General features: G+C 44.9%; 1 protein-coding gene across 3 annotated transcripts in view; it reads left to right on the forward strand.

Moving 5' to 3' along the window:
* Positions 1–1,526: 1,526 nt before the first annotated feature.
* The window catches only part of TRAF3 (TNF receptor associated factor 3), a 92,404-nt gene continuing 75,513 nt past the window's right edge, over positions 1,527–18,417 (forward strand). For 2 of the 3 annotated variants that reach the window (XM_006276255.4, XM_006276256.4), the window contains exon 1: positions 2,088–2,254. The gene's annotated coding sequence lies outside the window, so the exon portion shown is untranslated. Of the gene's footprint in view, positions 1,818–2,087; positions 2,255–18,417 lie in introns of those variants that run through there. The other variant, XM_019481567.2, reaches the window with a different exon arrangement.

The following is an 18,417-nucleotide window of genomic DNA, read 5'->3' on the forward strand; positions in this document are numbered from 1 at the left end:
CTCTGGTGCTGGGTTACTTGCAGCCTTGCTGCTGAAGAAACCCTGGCCTCAGCCATGTCTTATCAGTCATTCCCAAACTTGGCAATCTTGTGCTTGTGTTGGGGCTGTGTAAGGTGCTGCTTTCAGCTTGCTTTTCTGAACACAGGCTTGCAGTGGTATTGCAAACGTATAGTTGTCTTGGCAGCTAAGCCAGACTCCTATTAGGCAGAAGTAAAAGGAGAAAGGAAAGAGGAGAAATGTGACAGGAAAGGCAAAAAGAAAGGAAGCTACAACAGGAACCAAGCTTCACATGTCAGGTGGCGATCAGGATTTAGCAGAAGGCAGAGGAGGGGGTGATGCCATATATTTCCCGATCTCAAGCTTTGCCTGTGGAGACAAGATGTCTTTCAGGATCGGGATGGTTAAGACCCAAGCCTGTTATGGTGGATTTCAAGGTCCCAGGAAATGATCTAGGAGGCTGCCATGGTGGTAAAACTTGCATGTCCTGTCTACTTGCTCCGTTGTTTCCATCTAAGGATCCCAGATAGTGTCCAAGAAGGGGTAATATCTTATGTCAATTAAATTAAACAAGCCCTACATCTTTCAGTGCTTTCAAATATAAAAGTGTCCTCCTAGTTCTAGACTCTCTCAGCTCATTCTCATGCCAATCCCTACTTTTACCTCAAAGGCCCCATAGCCCCCAAACCATCCAGGTTATGCCAGTTTGTTTCCCACTTTCACTGATCTCGGTCAACACTTCTATGGAACTGGCTGAACGGGACTGCAGTTGCCTTGGACAAGGTACAGATTACAGTTCATGGCATAACAGCTGCCCCTCCAATTAGTGGAGATGGACAGCTGGCATTTTTACCTCTGGATCATCTAACCAAAGCTAAAGAGGCAAAATTGCCGGTGGCTGGTTTGCACCAGGATGCCCTTTGGACCTGCTGCTAGTGAAGCAGCGAAGGAGCTCTCGCAGAGCCTGGGGTCACCTCAGGCCACACGCAACCTCCTCTCCCTTCTTCCCATATGTGATATGACAAACGCGACCCAGGTGAAAAGGGAGCGTGAGAGCGATGTAGCTGGGATGCCTCGTTGAGGCAAGGACGTCTTCGGGTGGTCTCTCCTATCAGACTGACTACGCGGTTGGGAGAAAAGTCGGACACACGAGATGCTCTTCCTCGGGTCTCTGAACACGGGAAGCCGAGCACGAGAACTGAAGCGCGGCGGAGGGGAGACGGTCTCGGGGGCAGCAGGCAGCTAGCTGAGAGATCCTGCCACAAGGGGGGCTGCGGGAAGCCTCAGGCAGCTGCCAAGAGAAAGGAGAAGGGGGCTTGAACACCATGCACATATTTCTCCTCCGCCAGCAGTGACAGGTGCCTTGAATCCCGCCAGGCTCTCGCTGCCATCTTCCCCCTGGCTCCCGCGTCCCCTCTCCCCCACGCCCGAGCACAAAGCCCCCCCGTCCTTCCCCTGCCGCGCGGCTCCGCGGTGCCCCCTGTGGAGAGTCGGCCCCGCACATTTCCAGGGGGCTTCAAGGGGGGGCAGAGGCATGGCGGCGGCGGCTCCCGCAGCCCGGCCGTGAGGGAGGGAGCCGCTGGCACAGAGACCCGGCGCGGGGCTGGGCCGGGCTCGGGGGCAGTCGCCCGCTGCGGCCTGCGCTGCCGGGCCGGGCCCGCCCCTGCGTGTGCGAGGAGGAGCCGCTGCCACAACGGGGATTTCCAGGCTGGGCGGGCGGGAGAGGAAGTGCGGGGGGCCGGGCCGGGCCGGGCCAGGCCGGGCGCAGCGGCAGGGACTTTCCAGGCGGGCGGGAGGCGGCGGCGGCGCCGGGGCTGCAGGTAGGGCGGGGGGAGGCGAGGCGAGGCCCGGCCGGGCGGGCGGGCGGGCGGGCGGGCAGGGGCGACGCGATGGCGGCGCCGGTGGATGCGGACAGCTCGGTGCGGGCTGGCGGGCGGGCGGGGGGTGGGCGGGCCGCAGCCTTTAAAGGGGCCGCGCCGGGCGCCTCCGCGCTCCATCGCGCCTCCCCGCCGGGCCGAGCGCAGCGCAGCGCAGCGGGGCCGGCGGGCACCATGGTGCGGGGACGCGCCGGGCCGGGGGGCGGCGGCGGCGGCGGCGGCGGCGGCGGCGCATCCCTGTCCGCGCCGGGCACGGGGGCAGCGGGGCCCCGGCAGCCGCGCGCCGCCCGCGGGTAAAAGTTGATCCTGAGTCATTCCTCTGCAGATGAACCCGCCACTGACTCATTCGCTGCCAGCCGCGGGGCCCGGCCACAGGCAAGGTAAGGGGTCCCCCGGCCCGGCCCGGCCCGGCCGGCCCCGCTGCGGGGCGCTGGGGGCGAGGGGCTGGATGTGCCCGCGGCTCCCCTCGCTTCCGTCGCCATCCTCTCGCGCCGACCCGGGGGATGCGGGGGAGCCCGTGCCTGCTCTCGGCTGTCAAGATTTATCCGCATCCTGCCTTGTTTTGAAGCCACTCGGGCTGCGCGCACACAGCGCAGCCGGGCACGGTTGCCGGGTTTGTTGTTTTTTTTTGTTTGTGTTTCTGGTCCCCTCAGCCTGAGCAGGCGCCGCTCTTGATTCATTCCCGGTGCGGCGGAGCAGGCGAGGGGAGCCCGCATGTGTCCCTCGGGTTGTTGTCCCCAGGCTGGGACTGCACATTCGCAGCCCCAGCCCCGGCGCCTGCTCACGGTAAGGCTGGACGTTGGGTCCACGTCCAGGGTCGGCGGCAGGCTGGTCCGCGCCGTCGGGGACTTGTGCTGGCCCGCGCTCGGGCAGGTGGTTAAGGATTCGGAGCGATGCACGCAATCCTGTTTTGTTGAAACGAGCCATTTTAAATCGACAGGAGGCTGAACATGTCCAAAAGTGGCCGTTCGTGTACCGTGCTGTTTACTGCCGGTAATGCAGAAACGACAGCGTCTGCATGCTAGGGATTGGGAGCGCGTTGAGAGAAGCGGGTTTCTAGCTAGAGACCGAATGTGCCAGGTTTCGGATTGAATTGGGATTTTTACGATTTGGGTTGGGAAACCCCTTATAATACAGGTCTGTAATGGAAATATTGATATATCGGGAGCTCGGACGCTGCACCCAGACGTCGCCAGATGTTACAAAAGGGACCTTGCTCAGATATTAAAATACAGGGTTTGCTACTTGAAAACAGGGGTTGCTACTTGATGGGGAGCTTCAGTTGGAACTGGATCTAGAACGTAGGACAGCAGCCGTGTGTGCAACAGCAAAGCAGATGAATCCTTATCAAAAGTGAACGCTGAAGGACTCTGTTCTTACGCTTCTCTGAAGCCCTCCTGAAATTGCTATTTAAACCAGTCTGAGAGAGAGAGCCTTCCAGAGCATCTAGACAGTGGAATAGCTCAACAGTTTGAATTGTCTTCTGAACATCTTTTGCTAATGATCTCTTGGAATAATATAAACCCACTGAGTTCTTTTCACTGATGCTAAATTCTTTGACATCTCACTAGCCCACGCTAATTAAAATAATTTCTTTGACCTTCTAAATAGCTTTTAAATCCTGCTGCATTATCTTTTCTCTTATTTGTGACTGCAGTCAGAAAGTTTCAGTGAGGGAAGAGGGACATTTTAGACACTGAAGTCACCAGACAAAATACAAAAAAAAAAAAAAAAATGACCGTAGTTGATTGTGATTAAATTGCTGAAGCAGTGGAACATGCTGAAGCCGATCCTTTGTCCTTAACTGGTTCTGTTCTGAATAGCTATTGCAGGGTAGCAGGATGTTGTGATCTCTTACCTCTTGTGTGATGCAATAACTGAATTTCTCTGGTTTTGTTGATTTACTCAAGCTGTTCAGCTATATGATATCTGAAGACTGCTCAGTACACTTCAGTTTCAAATGCCAGCATTCCTCTGCACACTTCTTTTAAAGGATTGCATTCTTCTTTTGATGCCTGTAAGTGGGTACTTCTTGAGCTTGGTACCCATACTTGTAACCTTCCAGCAATTGTGGCCTGTGACCGTGGTCGAAAAACTGGGGCAGGTGGAAACTGGAAATATCAAGAGATGAGAAGCAAGGAGATGAAAGTAAGAATATGTCTGCACAGAAGAATGGTAGAGAGACTGTAGCATGGGAAGACTTATCCACTGTTAGGGATCCACTGCTAGCACAGCTTTAATTGGCATTGAAGTTGTGGTGGCATGGTCTAGCAACCACAGGATGTGCCCGTGGCTCTTTGTGAGCTTATACTTATGCCCTTGCCACACTGTTAGCTGCTATTGTTATTTGTGCTAGCTACCTCTATGTTGCAATTCATCCTTTATTTTGCTATGTAGACAAAACCCAAGAAAAGGCAAAGAAAGAAATGGAAATAGTGTGAACCAGAAAGGGAGCAACCATCAAAAATGAAGGTTGGGGGAGACCATGAAATGTGAAGGGGGTCTTGTGCTGACCTGCAGGACAGAAGAAAAAAGAAAATTAATGAAAGTCATAGGAAATGCATCTAGAAAAGAAAGAAAGGGAAGAGAGTCCCCAGAGGGAGAGTGTAGGGCAGAGAATGATACTAAAGAAGGCATTAGTTTTGAAAACTGATTTCTCCCCCCCTGTTAAATTTCCTCCATATATTTTTCTATTCCCCTTTTCCTTTATACTTTTGAGGTTGAACACTGGTGGCAGAATCTTTGCTGTTGTGACTTGTGTTGGATTGCTGCTTACTAATGGATTTGTAACTAGGTTAACGGGGCAAGAATTTTAAAAAATTATATGCTACAACTATAGGTCACTAATCCTCTCCACCCCCCAAAATGTTAAGCCTTTGATTTCCATGCTGTTGCTGTTCCCTGCTGCTCGTGTGTGTGTGTGTGTGTGTGTGGAATAAAAGTATAATATGACTAGAATCCTATGCTCTGAAGCAGAAGGATGGAAAGGAATGCAGCAAGAGACAGCAAAGGAATGGCAAAACCTTTAATACAGTGGTGGACCCGGAAATCCTGTATGGAAGGTAGATGGGTAATGTCCTCCTTCCACTTACATTGTGATGCCCTAAGACATCTTGGGCTATGTTCTCAAGCTTTTGTGACTGGTTACTCTAGCATTTGAGGTGTAGTTGAAGGTCTTTAAGTTAAAATTTTAACTCTAGTGTTTTTAAAATTTCAGTATTAACATTAGATGATTGTTCAACAAACAGGTGTTTTTACTGCATTAGGGTAGGAGGTTCTCTTGGCTATGTGCAACAAGAACAAAACGTTGATTACAATTTTGTCATGTGAACTCTGAATGGATGAGTCCGTTGATGTAGAATCTGTGTATCAGATGATCCAGACCAGACAGTTAAGAAAGAAACTCTGAAACCTCCATTTACACGCTGTAGCGTGGCCTGTACAGCTGCGCCAGCATTTCAGTACAAGTTCAGCATTCAAATACTGAACTGTGTCTTTTTAGAGTTTCTTCTTTAATATAAAAATCAGGGTATAGTGAATATTATAAGTAGAACGTGCCTCACTGCTGTATAGGCATTCCAAGGTTATTGCTCATGTCAATGGTATCTTTAGGCATTTACCAAACTTATTTGCCTTTTTTGGTTCTGTCTAGATCACAATTTGGAAGACATCGACACACAACCTCTTCCATGTTGCCACCTCATGCCTGCAGCAGATTGTAAATGAACACACGCAAAGTGCCTTGATATGCATCATGAGAGGAAAGATGGTCTGTTTATAGTCCTGTCTCAGGCTTAAAAACTGGGAGACATAGATCCAGTTCCATGCTCTGTCAGACTTCCTATTTGATTTTGAGCAAGCCACTTAAGCCCCCATCCTCAAAGGGACTTGGGTGCTATCGTTCAGGGCCAGGGTGCCTATCTTTTAGTCTCCTGAGTAGGATTCAGCCCTGAGTTAGGCAGCTAAACTATACACAGAGAAGGTTAGGAACCTTGGAATGGGAGTCACAAAATCAGCATGCTGAGTGAGAAGCTGCATAAGGTATTTGACAGGGTTGTGTTTTAGATGCCATCTCTTTCTAGGTCTTGGGCACCTTACTTGGCACCACTAGGAGGTGCCTCTGTACTCTTAATATTCAGAGTCCAGAACCTTTCCTATGTTCTCCCCCCACTTCCCCCCCCCCCCCGAAAAAAAAAAAAAAAAAAAAGTAGAGGGAAGTTCATTCTTTCTTTTGAAACTTGGCCAAAGGAAGAGGTGCTGCTGGTTGGTGGCACTTCTTATCCAGAAGCACGGTGGTTGAAGTAGTATCTCAGTGTGTGGACAATCAAATTTTAGTGTTTCATAACTCATGTCTTCTGCTTATGGTTAGTCTTTTGTTGAGGGCACTTTTTGGATTGCCTAATCTAAGTTTAATTGGAATGCGGGAGCAAGAGTGAGTTGATTTCTTTAGTTAAGTGGTTAGGGTAGGCCCATGAAAGGGGGAACAGTTCCCCCTTCAGTCTCCTCCCCCCCCCCTCCCCCCAGTGACTGTTTATGCATTGTGTGGCTTTGGCATTGAGAGAGACTGAGATGCTTCTGGACATGTGGAACTTCAGGTGACTAGAAAAATGTAATGTTAACTCGGGTCCTTTAGGGTTGGTTACCAGTTTAGTGGGAGTTTTACGGATCATAGCTTTGGATTTGGTTGCATAAATCCTGCCTAAGTTCTTTTGTAGATCTTGACCTTGGTCTTCCTGTGTCTTATTTCCTGTGTAGTAGGTAAGCTGAAGACATGAAAAACTGTGAGATGCTCCGATACTATGGGGGCTGCGTATGTGCTTTACACAGAGAGAGCTTCCCTCTAATTCAGTTCATTTATAGAGACAGCCTGCCACTTTTTTTAATGGTACTGTACCAGTCTGCCTCTGAATTGTAAACCCGTTGGGACAGGAAACCTGATCTGTGCTTCGCACCTCTTTCATTGTTCATGGTGTGCTATGGAATGCTTAACTGCTTGTGTAATACCATTTGCCCAAATGCTAGCTGTTTTGGTTCTTAAACTGCAGATCTCGACTCTTTGAGGGGAGAATGTTCTAGAGCCAGAACACATTTTCATTTCCTATTATGAAACATTCTGAAAACGCATAATAAAGTTTGATAGTTGTGCATGCGCATCCATTTGCGTGAGGACTTGGGGTAGTTAAAATGCAATTATGTTATAATAGATTTTTTTAAACTGTAGCTTTTTAGATCATTTTCTGTCCCTTTGCCACTGAAGGAACTCCTTTGCTGTAGGTTCTCTTGCATGATGGGACTTCTGAGCCTTCACCTCCTGTTCTGCAACCCTACTGTTGAGACTCGGTTTTAAGCCTATGTTTTCTTTTTACTTAAAGGCTAATGAATTATTCTTATTATTATTATTATTATTAGTTTTAATCTCCTTTGAATGTAAGAGCATATCCCAGAATGTTGCCTAATTTCCAAACAAAGAAGATATGGCAGAAATTAAAGAATGCTGAGGACAGCAAGGCATGAGAACAAGATCAAAATGAGACTGAATGCACACCTTGCTGGGGTTATTTGACCCCCAAAGTCTTTCCTGCCTAGAGCAGGGGGGCTGGACCTGATGATCTCACAAGGTCCCTTTCATCCTTAAACTTCAGTGGATCTATGAACTATTTTAAATAACATCCCTTCACTCTGGTGTTTAAGCTCTTCAGATACAGTAGCATTCTACAAGTAGCTCCCTTATTTCACTCTCCTCCCTTAAGTTTTAATTTGGCCAAACAATATAAATGCTCTTAACTTCCATCTTGGTTCCCACAGCTGTTTAAACAGCTTTTGCTGCTTTTCTCAGAATTGCCTATAATCAATTAACCTCTTTTTTGGTTTGAACTGCTGAATGTAGCAGTCTTGGAATGCCCTTATTTCTGCTGTCTAAAAAAGCGACTTTTACTTCTAGAAAACAACTGATGTTTTTTGCACTGTTGTCTTGCTGTGTTAACTGTTCATATATAGCACCACTTGTTTGGTGTCTGTTGTCATTTCTGTACACTGTTTGTTTTGTTTCTATATGTTGGGTTATTTTTCTCCAGATATATTTACTTTTTTTCTGCTGAGATCTCTAACCTCTAGGCCCTTTTTCCTCTGGTATTCTCTCTGTCTGTCTGTTGGGTGTCATTTTCAAAGTTAATTAATATGCTTCTACCTTCTTTAGATCATTAACGATGTGAATACAATCTGAATCCAAATCGGGTCCTGCTCATCCATTGGACCTCTTTCTCTAAACACGTAATTCGCTGTTTTTCCTATGCTTTCTTGCCTGTCTTTTATCTTTCCTCCAAGCCCCCCACACTTTTTTTACATTTATTCCAACACTCTTGGTAAAGGAACAATATGTTTTTTGGTAATACTGGTGCTACATCTGCTTTGACTGAAACTAATTACAAATCTAGGGTGTCTATACACAAACTGGGAGCAGACTTGATTAATTGAGTCTGCTGAAGTGTGGTAATTACTAGGGGTGTGTGAAGCGGGCCGTATTCGATTCGGATGCGACCCGATTTGGGGGGACAGTGATTCGATTTGTTGATTTGGATCACTGTCCGATTTCAGTTTGGTCAGCAGTGAATCTAAAGATTCGATGCTGATTTGGACATATCAAAAACATTTAAAGCTGTGTCTGCATACCTCAAGGTACCAGGCACGGCTCGTGAACGCTGAGATGATGGGGAGGATGGAGCTTTCATTCCACAGGAGTACTTCTGGTCACTTCTGGGTCTGCTGCTGAGCGTGTGGGAGCCTCCCCTCACCGCGCCCCCCCAAACACACACCTCCCCGGCTCGGCGATTGACCATGGGGGACCCTGAGTGCCCACCCAGCCCCAGGAGGCACCAGTTGCTGAGCTGGTGGGTGTCAAGACAGTTTTTGAAGATTGCCAGGCTGGGTGACTGTACCCCCTTTTTGGGGAAACTTTTCCAAACCCTCGGTATTCAACTTGTAAAGAAGTTTTTCCTTATGTCCAATCTGAAGCGATCTTCAGTGAGTTTGTGCCCATTGTTTCTTGTCTTCCCCTTGGGTGCCTTGGTGAATAGATGCTCCCCTGGGCCCTGAGGTATGCCCCTAATATACTTACAGGCTGCCACCAAGTCCTCTCTGAGTCTTCTCCAGTCTGAATAATCCCAAGTCTTTCAGCCTCTTCTCATATGACCTGCTCTCCAGACCTTTAATCTTGCGTGTGGCCCTCCTTTGGACTTGAGCTTCTGCACATCCTTCCTGAAGTGTGGCACCCAGAACTGGATGCAGTACTCCAGCTACGCTGTCACCAGGGCCAAGTAGAGAGAGTGTGACATGCTTAGTCTTGCCCAAGATGCATCAGTAGATGCACGCCAAATGTTTGATTCTCTCTGCCAGCTATGGCATTGTGTTGGTGGCTCATTTTCATTTTGTGGTCTATCACGACACCTAGGTGTCTCAGTTGTGGTGCTGGCAAGCATAGCATGTTTGCATTTGATTGATAGATTGGGGTGCTGGAAAGTAATCAGCTACCTAACTAGCTGAAGGCGATAGCATCTTCTAGCTTGCATCTCTCTGTCTTGTAACTACATGTTGAAGCAGCGGCATCCCCCTAGTTTTGTATATGAGGTGTGTTTTGTAGGGTTCCCTTAAGAAAAAAAATATCACTTTGGTTTAAATAAGTGTCTTCCTCCAAAAAAAGCCCCCAAACAAACCCCAAAACCCAAGGGTGTGATGCAGCTCCCATTGAAATTACCACTGGAAGGACTGTTGTTGACTTCAATGGGAGTTGGATCATGACTTTAGCTAGAGAATGTGAATAAACTAAACTTCTGCTCAGCAAGAATTTGAATGGTAAAAATCCCCTGGTTCTTACTGCAGGTGCAGATTTACCATAGAAATGCCAGTAGATCCTTTACTGTAATTCTGCTGGTGGCGGTTGCTGCCATGCTGCCGTTACCATTTGGCAGTTGTTTCATCTGTGCTATAGCAACATTTTGAGATATTTTGACATTTTCTTTTGGAACATATGCAGAAAAGTGCCCTTGGCAATCTCTATGATAAATTTGCTTTATTTTCCTAATCAGCTTCTTTAGTTAATCACACATTGTAATTTATGTCAGCTGTTCTGTGATATCTGGGACTTAGGCCCATAAATTCCCCCTGTCTGGTTGTTTCCTTTTTGCAGATGTCTGAAACCTTCACTTTCATTTTGAAAAAGGTCTGTTGGTATCTTTAACTTCTAGTATTTTTGTTGAGAATTCCTGAGGGAGTTTCTAGGACTATTTTATTCATCCTAAGGTGGGTTTTTTGTGTTTTTGTTTGAATTTGTCTGAATAGGCATGTTATGTTCTTGCCCGTTTCTTTGGAGAACAGTAGTTTAGAGAGCTATGAACAGTGGTTCTCAACCTTTTCAGGGTCATGGCACCCCATCACCCTTTTTTTTTAATGCAGCTGCACCCCTGGCTGAGATCCACTGTTGATGCCACCTCAGCTTACCTGGGTGCGTCTTAGCCGGGTTCTGCTGCCAGGAAGGGCCCCCACTGCACAGCCAACCGGGAAAGGGGGATAATTCAGGAGTGCACTTACATGGTAGAGCACTGATCAGCCTAACGTAGGAAGGAGATGTCTCATGCTATGCAGCCGTTGTTGGTTAGGCATCCCCAGTGCTTCTCCTGGAAATAGAAGCGGACGGGACAGTTCTACTTCACCTGTTTCCAGGAGGAACATAGGGAGACAGCTGGTCCAGGAGCAGCTGCACAGCACGAGACATCCTTGCTGCCTGCTTTAGGCTGATTAGAAAGTTGTAATGCAGGGGGAGCACGAAGAGCAGTTTTACCTGGCTGTTGCCACTGAGACATTCTTGAGCGATACCTGTGGCATCCCGATTGAGAACCACTGCCTAGGAACTAAATTCTTGTGAGACTTCCTAAGTGTGTTGGTGACTGTACTGAAACCAAATTGGGAAACTACGGTTTGAAAGTAGGCTGAGCTTAGCAAGAACAAATATTGGAATAAGTGTCCATGAATAGAGTTGTTCTTGATTAACCGTGGATGCATGAACCCTCAAACCATAATATTGGATATAACAAACAATAAATAGGGTGGAAAAAAGGAGGTAAAATGAAGGTAAAATTCAATGTGAAAACATTATAATAGGTCAACTGTGTGCAGCTACATGGTTCAGGTCAGATTTGTTTTTATAAGAAAAATAACGAATGAGAAATATTGGAAGTCACAGTCGGCCATCTTATTAAAGGTTGCATTGCTGTTATTGATCTTGTGTGCTGCTGCTGATCTTCTATTGTATGTAGTGTAGCTGGGGAGAGCAGTTCTAGGTTACAGCTATGAACTCTTAAAAAAAAAAAAAAAAAATGAAAATAAGGCTGCGGGTAAGGACCTTCGTTGCTATGGATAAGATCCAGGTTTGTTGCTGTCTAGATCTGCTCTGATTGTTACTGCTTAAGAGAGAAATTAGACTTCCTGCATGCTTGTGGAGGGAAGGAAGTTTGCTGTATTTTTTAAATTAGGTTTTTTTACATTTTAGACATTGTAAAACAGCTCCAACTAGAGCCTTATTATTTATCTCTTAGCAAATAAAACTTCCTGTTGTATTTAATAAATCTGCACATGAATATAATGTTTATGAAATATAATCATCAGGTTGTATTCTACATTTCTCCATGGAGAAATGACCTGTCGGGTCTTGCAACTAATCTCTTTTTAATTCATGGTGCATTAAATAAGCTGTATTCAATTTTATCACTTGCTGACACCTCCAAAATATATTTGTCACATACAGAGGAATAAAATGGTGAGCTCTCCATTAGATGGTGCTGCAGGGATTCAAATACTTGTACAGCCTAATGGAAATGGGTCTCTGCTTGGGGTTTTTTTCATAGCGTGTGTTTTATTAAGGATTTTTATTTATAAAAATATTGTTAATGGGTAGACAGACTTGCAAACAATTTGTGTGTTATGTTTTGAGAAAGCGTTTCAGTAAGTCAGATGTTGAAAAGATGGTCTGTCTGAAGGGAGGAAAAATATACCAGATGTTTCACACACGGATGATCTTGGGTCTTAGCAGCTGCCTTTCTACTTTGGATTTCATAAGTCAGGGTGATCAAGGTACAGCCCATGAACCAAATTCAGTCTGTGGTATCTGTCCCACAGAGCTCCCTCTGGGGCCAGAAATCGGGTAGTAGGAAGAGCAGCGGGTGCCATGGCTCTTGGAGCCACAGTGATTAATTCTGCAGCCGCCAGATTCCAGTCTCCCTGCATAGATAATGAGGTTCTGCACTCCACATCTGGTCTGCAGGGCTGTATGAGTTGAGCACTGCTGGTCTGAATGGTTTTTGTGTTGCATTCCTACAATGCGATCTTCAGCATACATATACTGTAACATGGGAAACCCCGGATGCTTAATAATGGCCCTATCCCCAAAATAGCTGAGGCCCTTGAATACAGAGGGGAGGGGCAGGTATTTTTTTAAAAAAACATGTTGCCTTGCATGTTTGAACACAGTTGCCTTTTAAAACAGACAAACAACCCACCCCTCCCCAGCATTTAGCAGGTAGTGTAGCCAGGGTTTAACCCTAAAAAGTTAACTGGCTTCAACTATCAACTAAAGTGACTGATTAAAATCACTGTTGTCCTTTTTGGGGTGGAGTGGAGTTTGAAATGTGTTAGCTTGTTGGGAGACCTTTGAAAACATACTAGGTTTTCAAAGGGTGCTTGTCAAGGAAAAGAGAGAAATTTGTTGGGATTAGCTCACCCTGGTTGAACCACAGCCTTTCCCACAGTGCAGTTGCAGGTTTCATGCCTTTTAGCTTAATTTAGCTTGTCAGTCCCCATGGCAAACTAACAGAAGTTTTTTAAAGGGGTAAGTAGAGCTGGCACTATTTGTCTTGTAGCTTGGAAGTCTGTTTTAAAAGGTATCTTAAAATGAGCTGAGAATACAGCAGTCAGAACCATGGATCTAGCAGATAAAGGTTTCCAAGGAGATATCTAACCCAGAGTCTGCTACAGTTGGGTAACCTGCTGAAGTCTGTGTGCATATCTAGAGTTTAACCAGTATACTTCAGCTGATGAAAAACTCCCTGTCTAGCTGCAAATCTCAGCCCTGCTTAGTCCAACTGAAATTATTAGCAATAGAGCGGAGCAGTTTCACTTCAACTAACTACTCCTTTTGGATGGCAGTTTGGTAAAAGAACTAACATTTCTGGCAAACAGTTTCATTTTGAAGAAAGACAAGTACCAAAATCATCAGAGACTGAGAATTACTGTATAGATAGACTACCCTGATAGTAGCTTCCATTGTTGGGAGAGGATATGTGTTACATAGAGTGAAAAAAAATAAGGGGTTTACTCAGATGAAAGCAATGAATCGAGAGTTTTTGTCAGTAACTCCAGGGAAGACTGCTGTCTACTTCTTAGAACTGCAGTTGTCCAGGTGGTATTCAGGAAATGATGCAGTCAACCTGTTGCATTACTACTCAGTCTGATTTTTCTGTTCTTGCACAAACTGAGAAGCTAGATAAAGAAGTCAACAGAACTTTTAGTACTAATTTCCTAGTTGAGTGGAATAAAACCTAGGAAAAAAATCGTGGCATTAGTAGAGGACTGCTTTCCAGCCACAGGCAGAGTTAGAATATTCACTTTTTGATCACAAGGTGCAGTTAATTCTTCATGGAATTCGATCAGGTTTACGAAGCAAGGCGCTAGGGCAGGAGGTGGTTTTCTGCCTGACAGGCCTGGTCACCTTTATTGAAGCAGAATTAACTTAATTTACAATGAGTGCAAAAAGGAGCTTTTAGGAAAATTGGGTTAATGGAGAGCCTGCATAGAAGAGGAGACTAAAAGAGCTTTCTTGGTTTGTTTAGCTCTTGGTTTATTTAGCAAAATGCTTGGTTTGTTTAGCAAAATGAAGGCTGAGAGGAGATCCTATTGCTGCCTAGATATACACTGTGGAGTAAACATCAGGGGAAATGAAAAACAATAGTAACCCAAGAATGAATGACTTTCAGCCTCTCTTCAGTAAATTTAGCCTGGAAGTTAGGAAAAGGTTGCTGACCCTCAGAGCAGTGACATTTTGGAACAACTTCCCAATAGGTGGAGTGGAGCAAGAAAACCAACTAGTTTTGAGGTGAAGTTTAAATCTATAAAAGGGCTCTGTGGTGTCATTGTGTCTGACAGCAGGGAACTAGATGTGATGACTCAGGATCCCTTTGAGTCCTCACACACTAACTAAGTGATCTGAAAGTGTGTAGTTGCTGCTTAACTTTAGATGTTTCATATGCTTCTTTTCTTGCTCACCTTCCCTATTCAGATCTGCATCAGACCCATAAAATGGTTTAAATGTCAGCTATATGTTGATGTCATCCTATTGTACATCTTTACACCATCCTTCATTTATCAGAATTAAGTTTCAAGGTTAAAGACGTTTGCGATTCTACTGGGCAGAAAGAAATACTAGAAGTAATCAGTATTTTATCATAGACCTTTTTTCAGTTGTGGACCCTTAAAAAATTTCAAATGGAGATGTGGACCCCTTTGAGTTGTAAGTGTGGGTATTCACATACTTTTGAATGATCATAGTCATCTTTCACAAATCACTTGGATATAGTCTATAGACCCCTAGGGTCCATGGACCACAGGTTGAAAACCACTGTTTTAGACAAAGAGCATGGGTCCTAGCACTGTCATGGTGGGCAGGCTGAGGTGCAGGAGTAGCAGTGCTTCTGAATTTTCTGCTGCCAGGTGCTTGAAGAGGAAAAGTAACAAAATGTGCCCTTTTACTTCCCTCTGACTTTCATCTGGTTTAAGGCCTATTCCAATCTTGAGATACTGAGACTTGGCCATAACACAAATGAACTTCTGATGTTCAGGATTTGTTATGGCATTGCACAGGACTTGAAGTTCCTTCATCGTATTTCCAACTGGTACAACAGCTGACGGTATTCCTGTACTCCACATGGAAACAGCATTTTTCCATTCTAGTGCTCCAGACTTGGCTACTTGTCACATGCTGAATCCACTTCAAGCTACCATGCTTGAACCTCTTGAACTTATTGAGCTTTAGAGTGTTGTAGAAGCAGTGACACATTCCACAACCAAGAACAGAAAAAGACCAAGTACTAGTCCTGAGCGTCATGGCTACAGAGCCCAGTTGTGTCTCCTTTTTAGTCCGGGGGCACCTCTGAGGTGTCAGACCTCATGCTTGTACCTGTGCTGGGGCAGCAGTCTGCAGTTCTCCCCTTCTCAGAGCAGGCTCATGGCTAAAATGCCCTGTGTATGAACAGAATATCTAGCAGGCTCATTTGGATTTGGCACATGCAGTGGTTCTCTTTGAAAGTCTGAGGCACATAATGTATGCAATAGCAAGTAGCACAGGGGTAGGCAATCATTTTGGGCGGAGGGATGCTTACTGAGTTTTGGCAAGCCATCGAGGGCTGCATGACAGGCAGCTAGGGGCAGATAAATATTCATTTTCTAAATCTTTTTTAAGGGCCTCGCAGGCCGGATAGAATGGCCTGGCGGGCCGCATCTGGGTAACGGGCTGCATTTTGCCCACCCCTGAAGTAGCATCAGTCATTCCCCCACAAAAAGCTTTAAGGAACTAACTCTCTTCTCCCTGGGTAGATTCTCGCTCTAAATTGCTGCTGTTCTTTTGATCTTCTGGTTCCTAGGCCTTTTCCTGAAATGGGATTTTCTTTTTACACAGTTGTGCTTGTCTTAGATTACTTTGTTTCCTACCTGATGATTTATCTTCATTGGGGCTACAAGGAAAGCAAATATGATCATATAGTAAGCACCTTTATAAGCAGGTCATCTTACAGACCATCTCAATGTCCATTACGCTGAGATGATCAGGATTATTTTGGTAGTTCATGTAAGGCTCCTCAGATCTGGAGACAGACTTCTCAGTGGCTGGTCCATGGCTTTGGAACACGCTTCCACAAAAAACAAAAATGAACAAAAGTCTTGGTGTTTTCAGGATATATTATGCAAGATATGTCCATGGTGGGGATACTAAATAGCAATAACAACAACAAACAAAACAAAAAAACACCAAGAGCCGTTTCCTTTCTTGTGGGAATTAACAGTGGATAGAATCTACATTAGACTTATTTATGTAAATTTGTAAGGCACTGCAAGATACCGTATGATATTGTCAGGTATTACAAATGGCAAAGGTGGCATGAATACATAAGTTAATGCTTGGTGCACTGAGAAAATAGCCCCAGGAACATGATGCATCTTAAATTCCACAGCCGGGAATTGTAAGGACAAGCTCTGCCGTCAGATACACATACTGAAGTTAAGTAGTTCTCCAAGGGATCTGGAAATGTTCACTTTAAATACAAAGATTCCTACTGCTCATTTAAGTCTAACAGGTTTCAAGAATATTGCCAGCTTTATTATCCAGCAGTCTCAATGCAAGATTACATGCATACTCTCTGGGAATCCTGATGGGCCACTGGATTATCTGCTCCTTCCTTCCTCAAGCACTAGTGTATCTGGATGCTGAAAGGGGTGGGGGAGCCTTCCCGTTACAAGAGAGCCAAACATGTTGTCACATTTATTATTTCTTCCTTTCTTCACTCACTCCATGAGTTAGATTGGGTGCTGAAATGTTGAGCATCTTTGCTCTTCCCCATCTCTCAGCTTTCTGTTCCCAGATAGGGGGTTTTGCTGTTCATCTTCCTTGCTTTTGTTCATGCTGCCTTGCTTCCCTCTTCTGTCTTTGATTTCTCCTGCTTCTCATAGTTTTCCAGAGCAGCTGAAGGTGAACAGATCCTTGTCAGTTTTAACTCCTGAGTCAGGCTTCTGAGTAACAGCATTCAAAACTGATCAGATTGGAGTGCACATTTTTAACCATGCCTGCTTTATAATAAAAGCACTAAGTTGCTTGGATTTATTTTGAATACAAATGTAAAGTAAAGAAGACCAAACTGATCTCAATTTTTCAGCCATTTTTACTCTTCACAAGTCCTTTATGTTTTATTAGTAAGCTGCCTTGCTTTTCTAAAATTCCTTTCCCATTTTTGTTCTGTTAGCTGTTATTTCCTGTGTTTGTGATGTGCTTTTTATACCTGTGCTGTATTGTGGGGCAAGAACTACTGGCTTCACAAAACCAAAGATTTCCAGTTTCCACTGACTTGGGAAGAACCAGGCTTGTATCTTGTAGCTGAAGGGCAGCTATTGCCTCCATGGGCACCCTTTGGTAACTGATAAACTACTGACAACACATTTCTCAAAAGGCATAAGAGATGTATGGCCTGCTAGTTCACTGAAAAAAATATATCCTGGAAGCTCTGTAGATTGGTGCTGATATAGCAAGCAGAGACACAGTGAGGTATCTTAGAATTAAGAGGAAGTGTGCTTTATTGTGGGTAGTAATCTAGGTGGGGGCAGAGAGAGACAGTAACTGGTTATCCCCAGAGAATTGAGGAGAACTGTGATACAATCTGACTGCTATTATACAACTGTTAGACAATTCGGGGTCTTACAGGAGAGGCAGTTTTGGTCCTGGTAGAGAGGAATGTTGAGTTCTAGTAATGCCTCTGATTGCCCAGCCAGGCCTGCCTGCTCTGTAGTTCTAGCCCCAAATACCACTGCAAAGATAAAATGTTGCCTTCTTTATAGTGAGCAGGGAGGCATTCTTGGGTTTCTTCAGCTGAGAAAGCAGTTTGTAGGTCTGTAACCTGAAGGAAAACCTTAAAATTGAGGGGGTCTCTGCTTTTTCAGAGTGGAGAAGGCCCCTGTGTGGAGGATCTCTTTCTTGATGTGAGAACTTATCAGGTAGACTTGGGGTGACTCTTGAAGAAATTGTGTCCTTAGAAGTCCTTGTACAGGTTGTGCCAAAGTGGCCTTCAAAGTAAATCCAATTCTGATGCACGTGAATGCAATTTTCATTACAAAATAGAAGTAGGTGGAGACAAGAAAATTCTCAGATTGGAAATTAACAGAGCAAATGGGGTAACTAAGCTCTTATAAAGGGTGAATGGTAGAAATTGAGAGGTGAACGAGGGACACAACATGAAGTTCATTAGGTTCTACAGAACAGGTTTGCTATACCATATATGCAAATAAATGAAGACTAGGAGGACTTGATAAGGTTTAACATGGTTTTGAGGTTGGAACTTTTGAATCTGTTTATCTAACACTTTCTGGAATCTCAGGAACCTCAGGCACTATTGTAATAGTGGTGGGACTATTTTTTAATTATGCAACCTTTTGCGGGGGGGGAGTTTATGAAATTATGCACAATAGAATTAAGCTTCATGTGCAAACTTTAGTGTTCAAATTTAGATTTTTGAGACATAATTTTAGACACATGTTTAGCTTAACTAGTACTACTTCCTAGTAATTGATCTGCAAAATTATGCCAAACTGTTTTTGCATTTTCTAGCTATGAGTACTGCTATTTAAAAAAAAAAAAAATTGTTCATGCACAGGATTTTCAAGATTGTATTTATTTTAGCGGCATCAGTAAAATAGTGTTCTGAACCAGCAGTGTTCCAAAATGTATAATGTTTGTAGCAGA

The sequence above is a fragment of the Alligator mississippiensis genome, chromosome 2 (assembly GCF_030867095.1).
Source record: "Alligator mississippiensis isolate rAllMis1 chromosome 2, rAllMis1, whole genome shotgun sequence".
In the NCBI taxonomy this organism is placed as follows: Eukaryota; Metazoa; Chordata; order Crocodylia; family Alligatoridae; genus Alligator; species Alligator mississippiensis.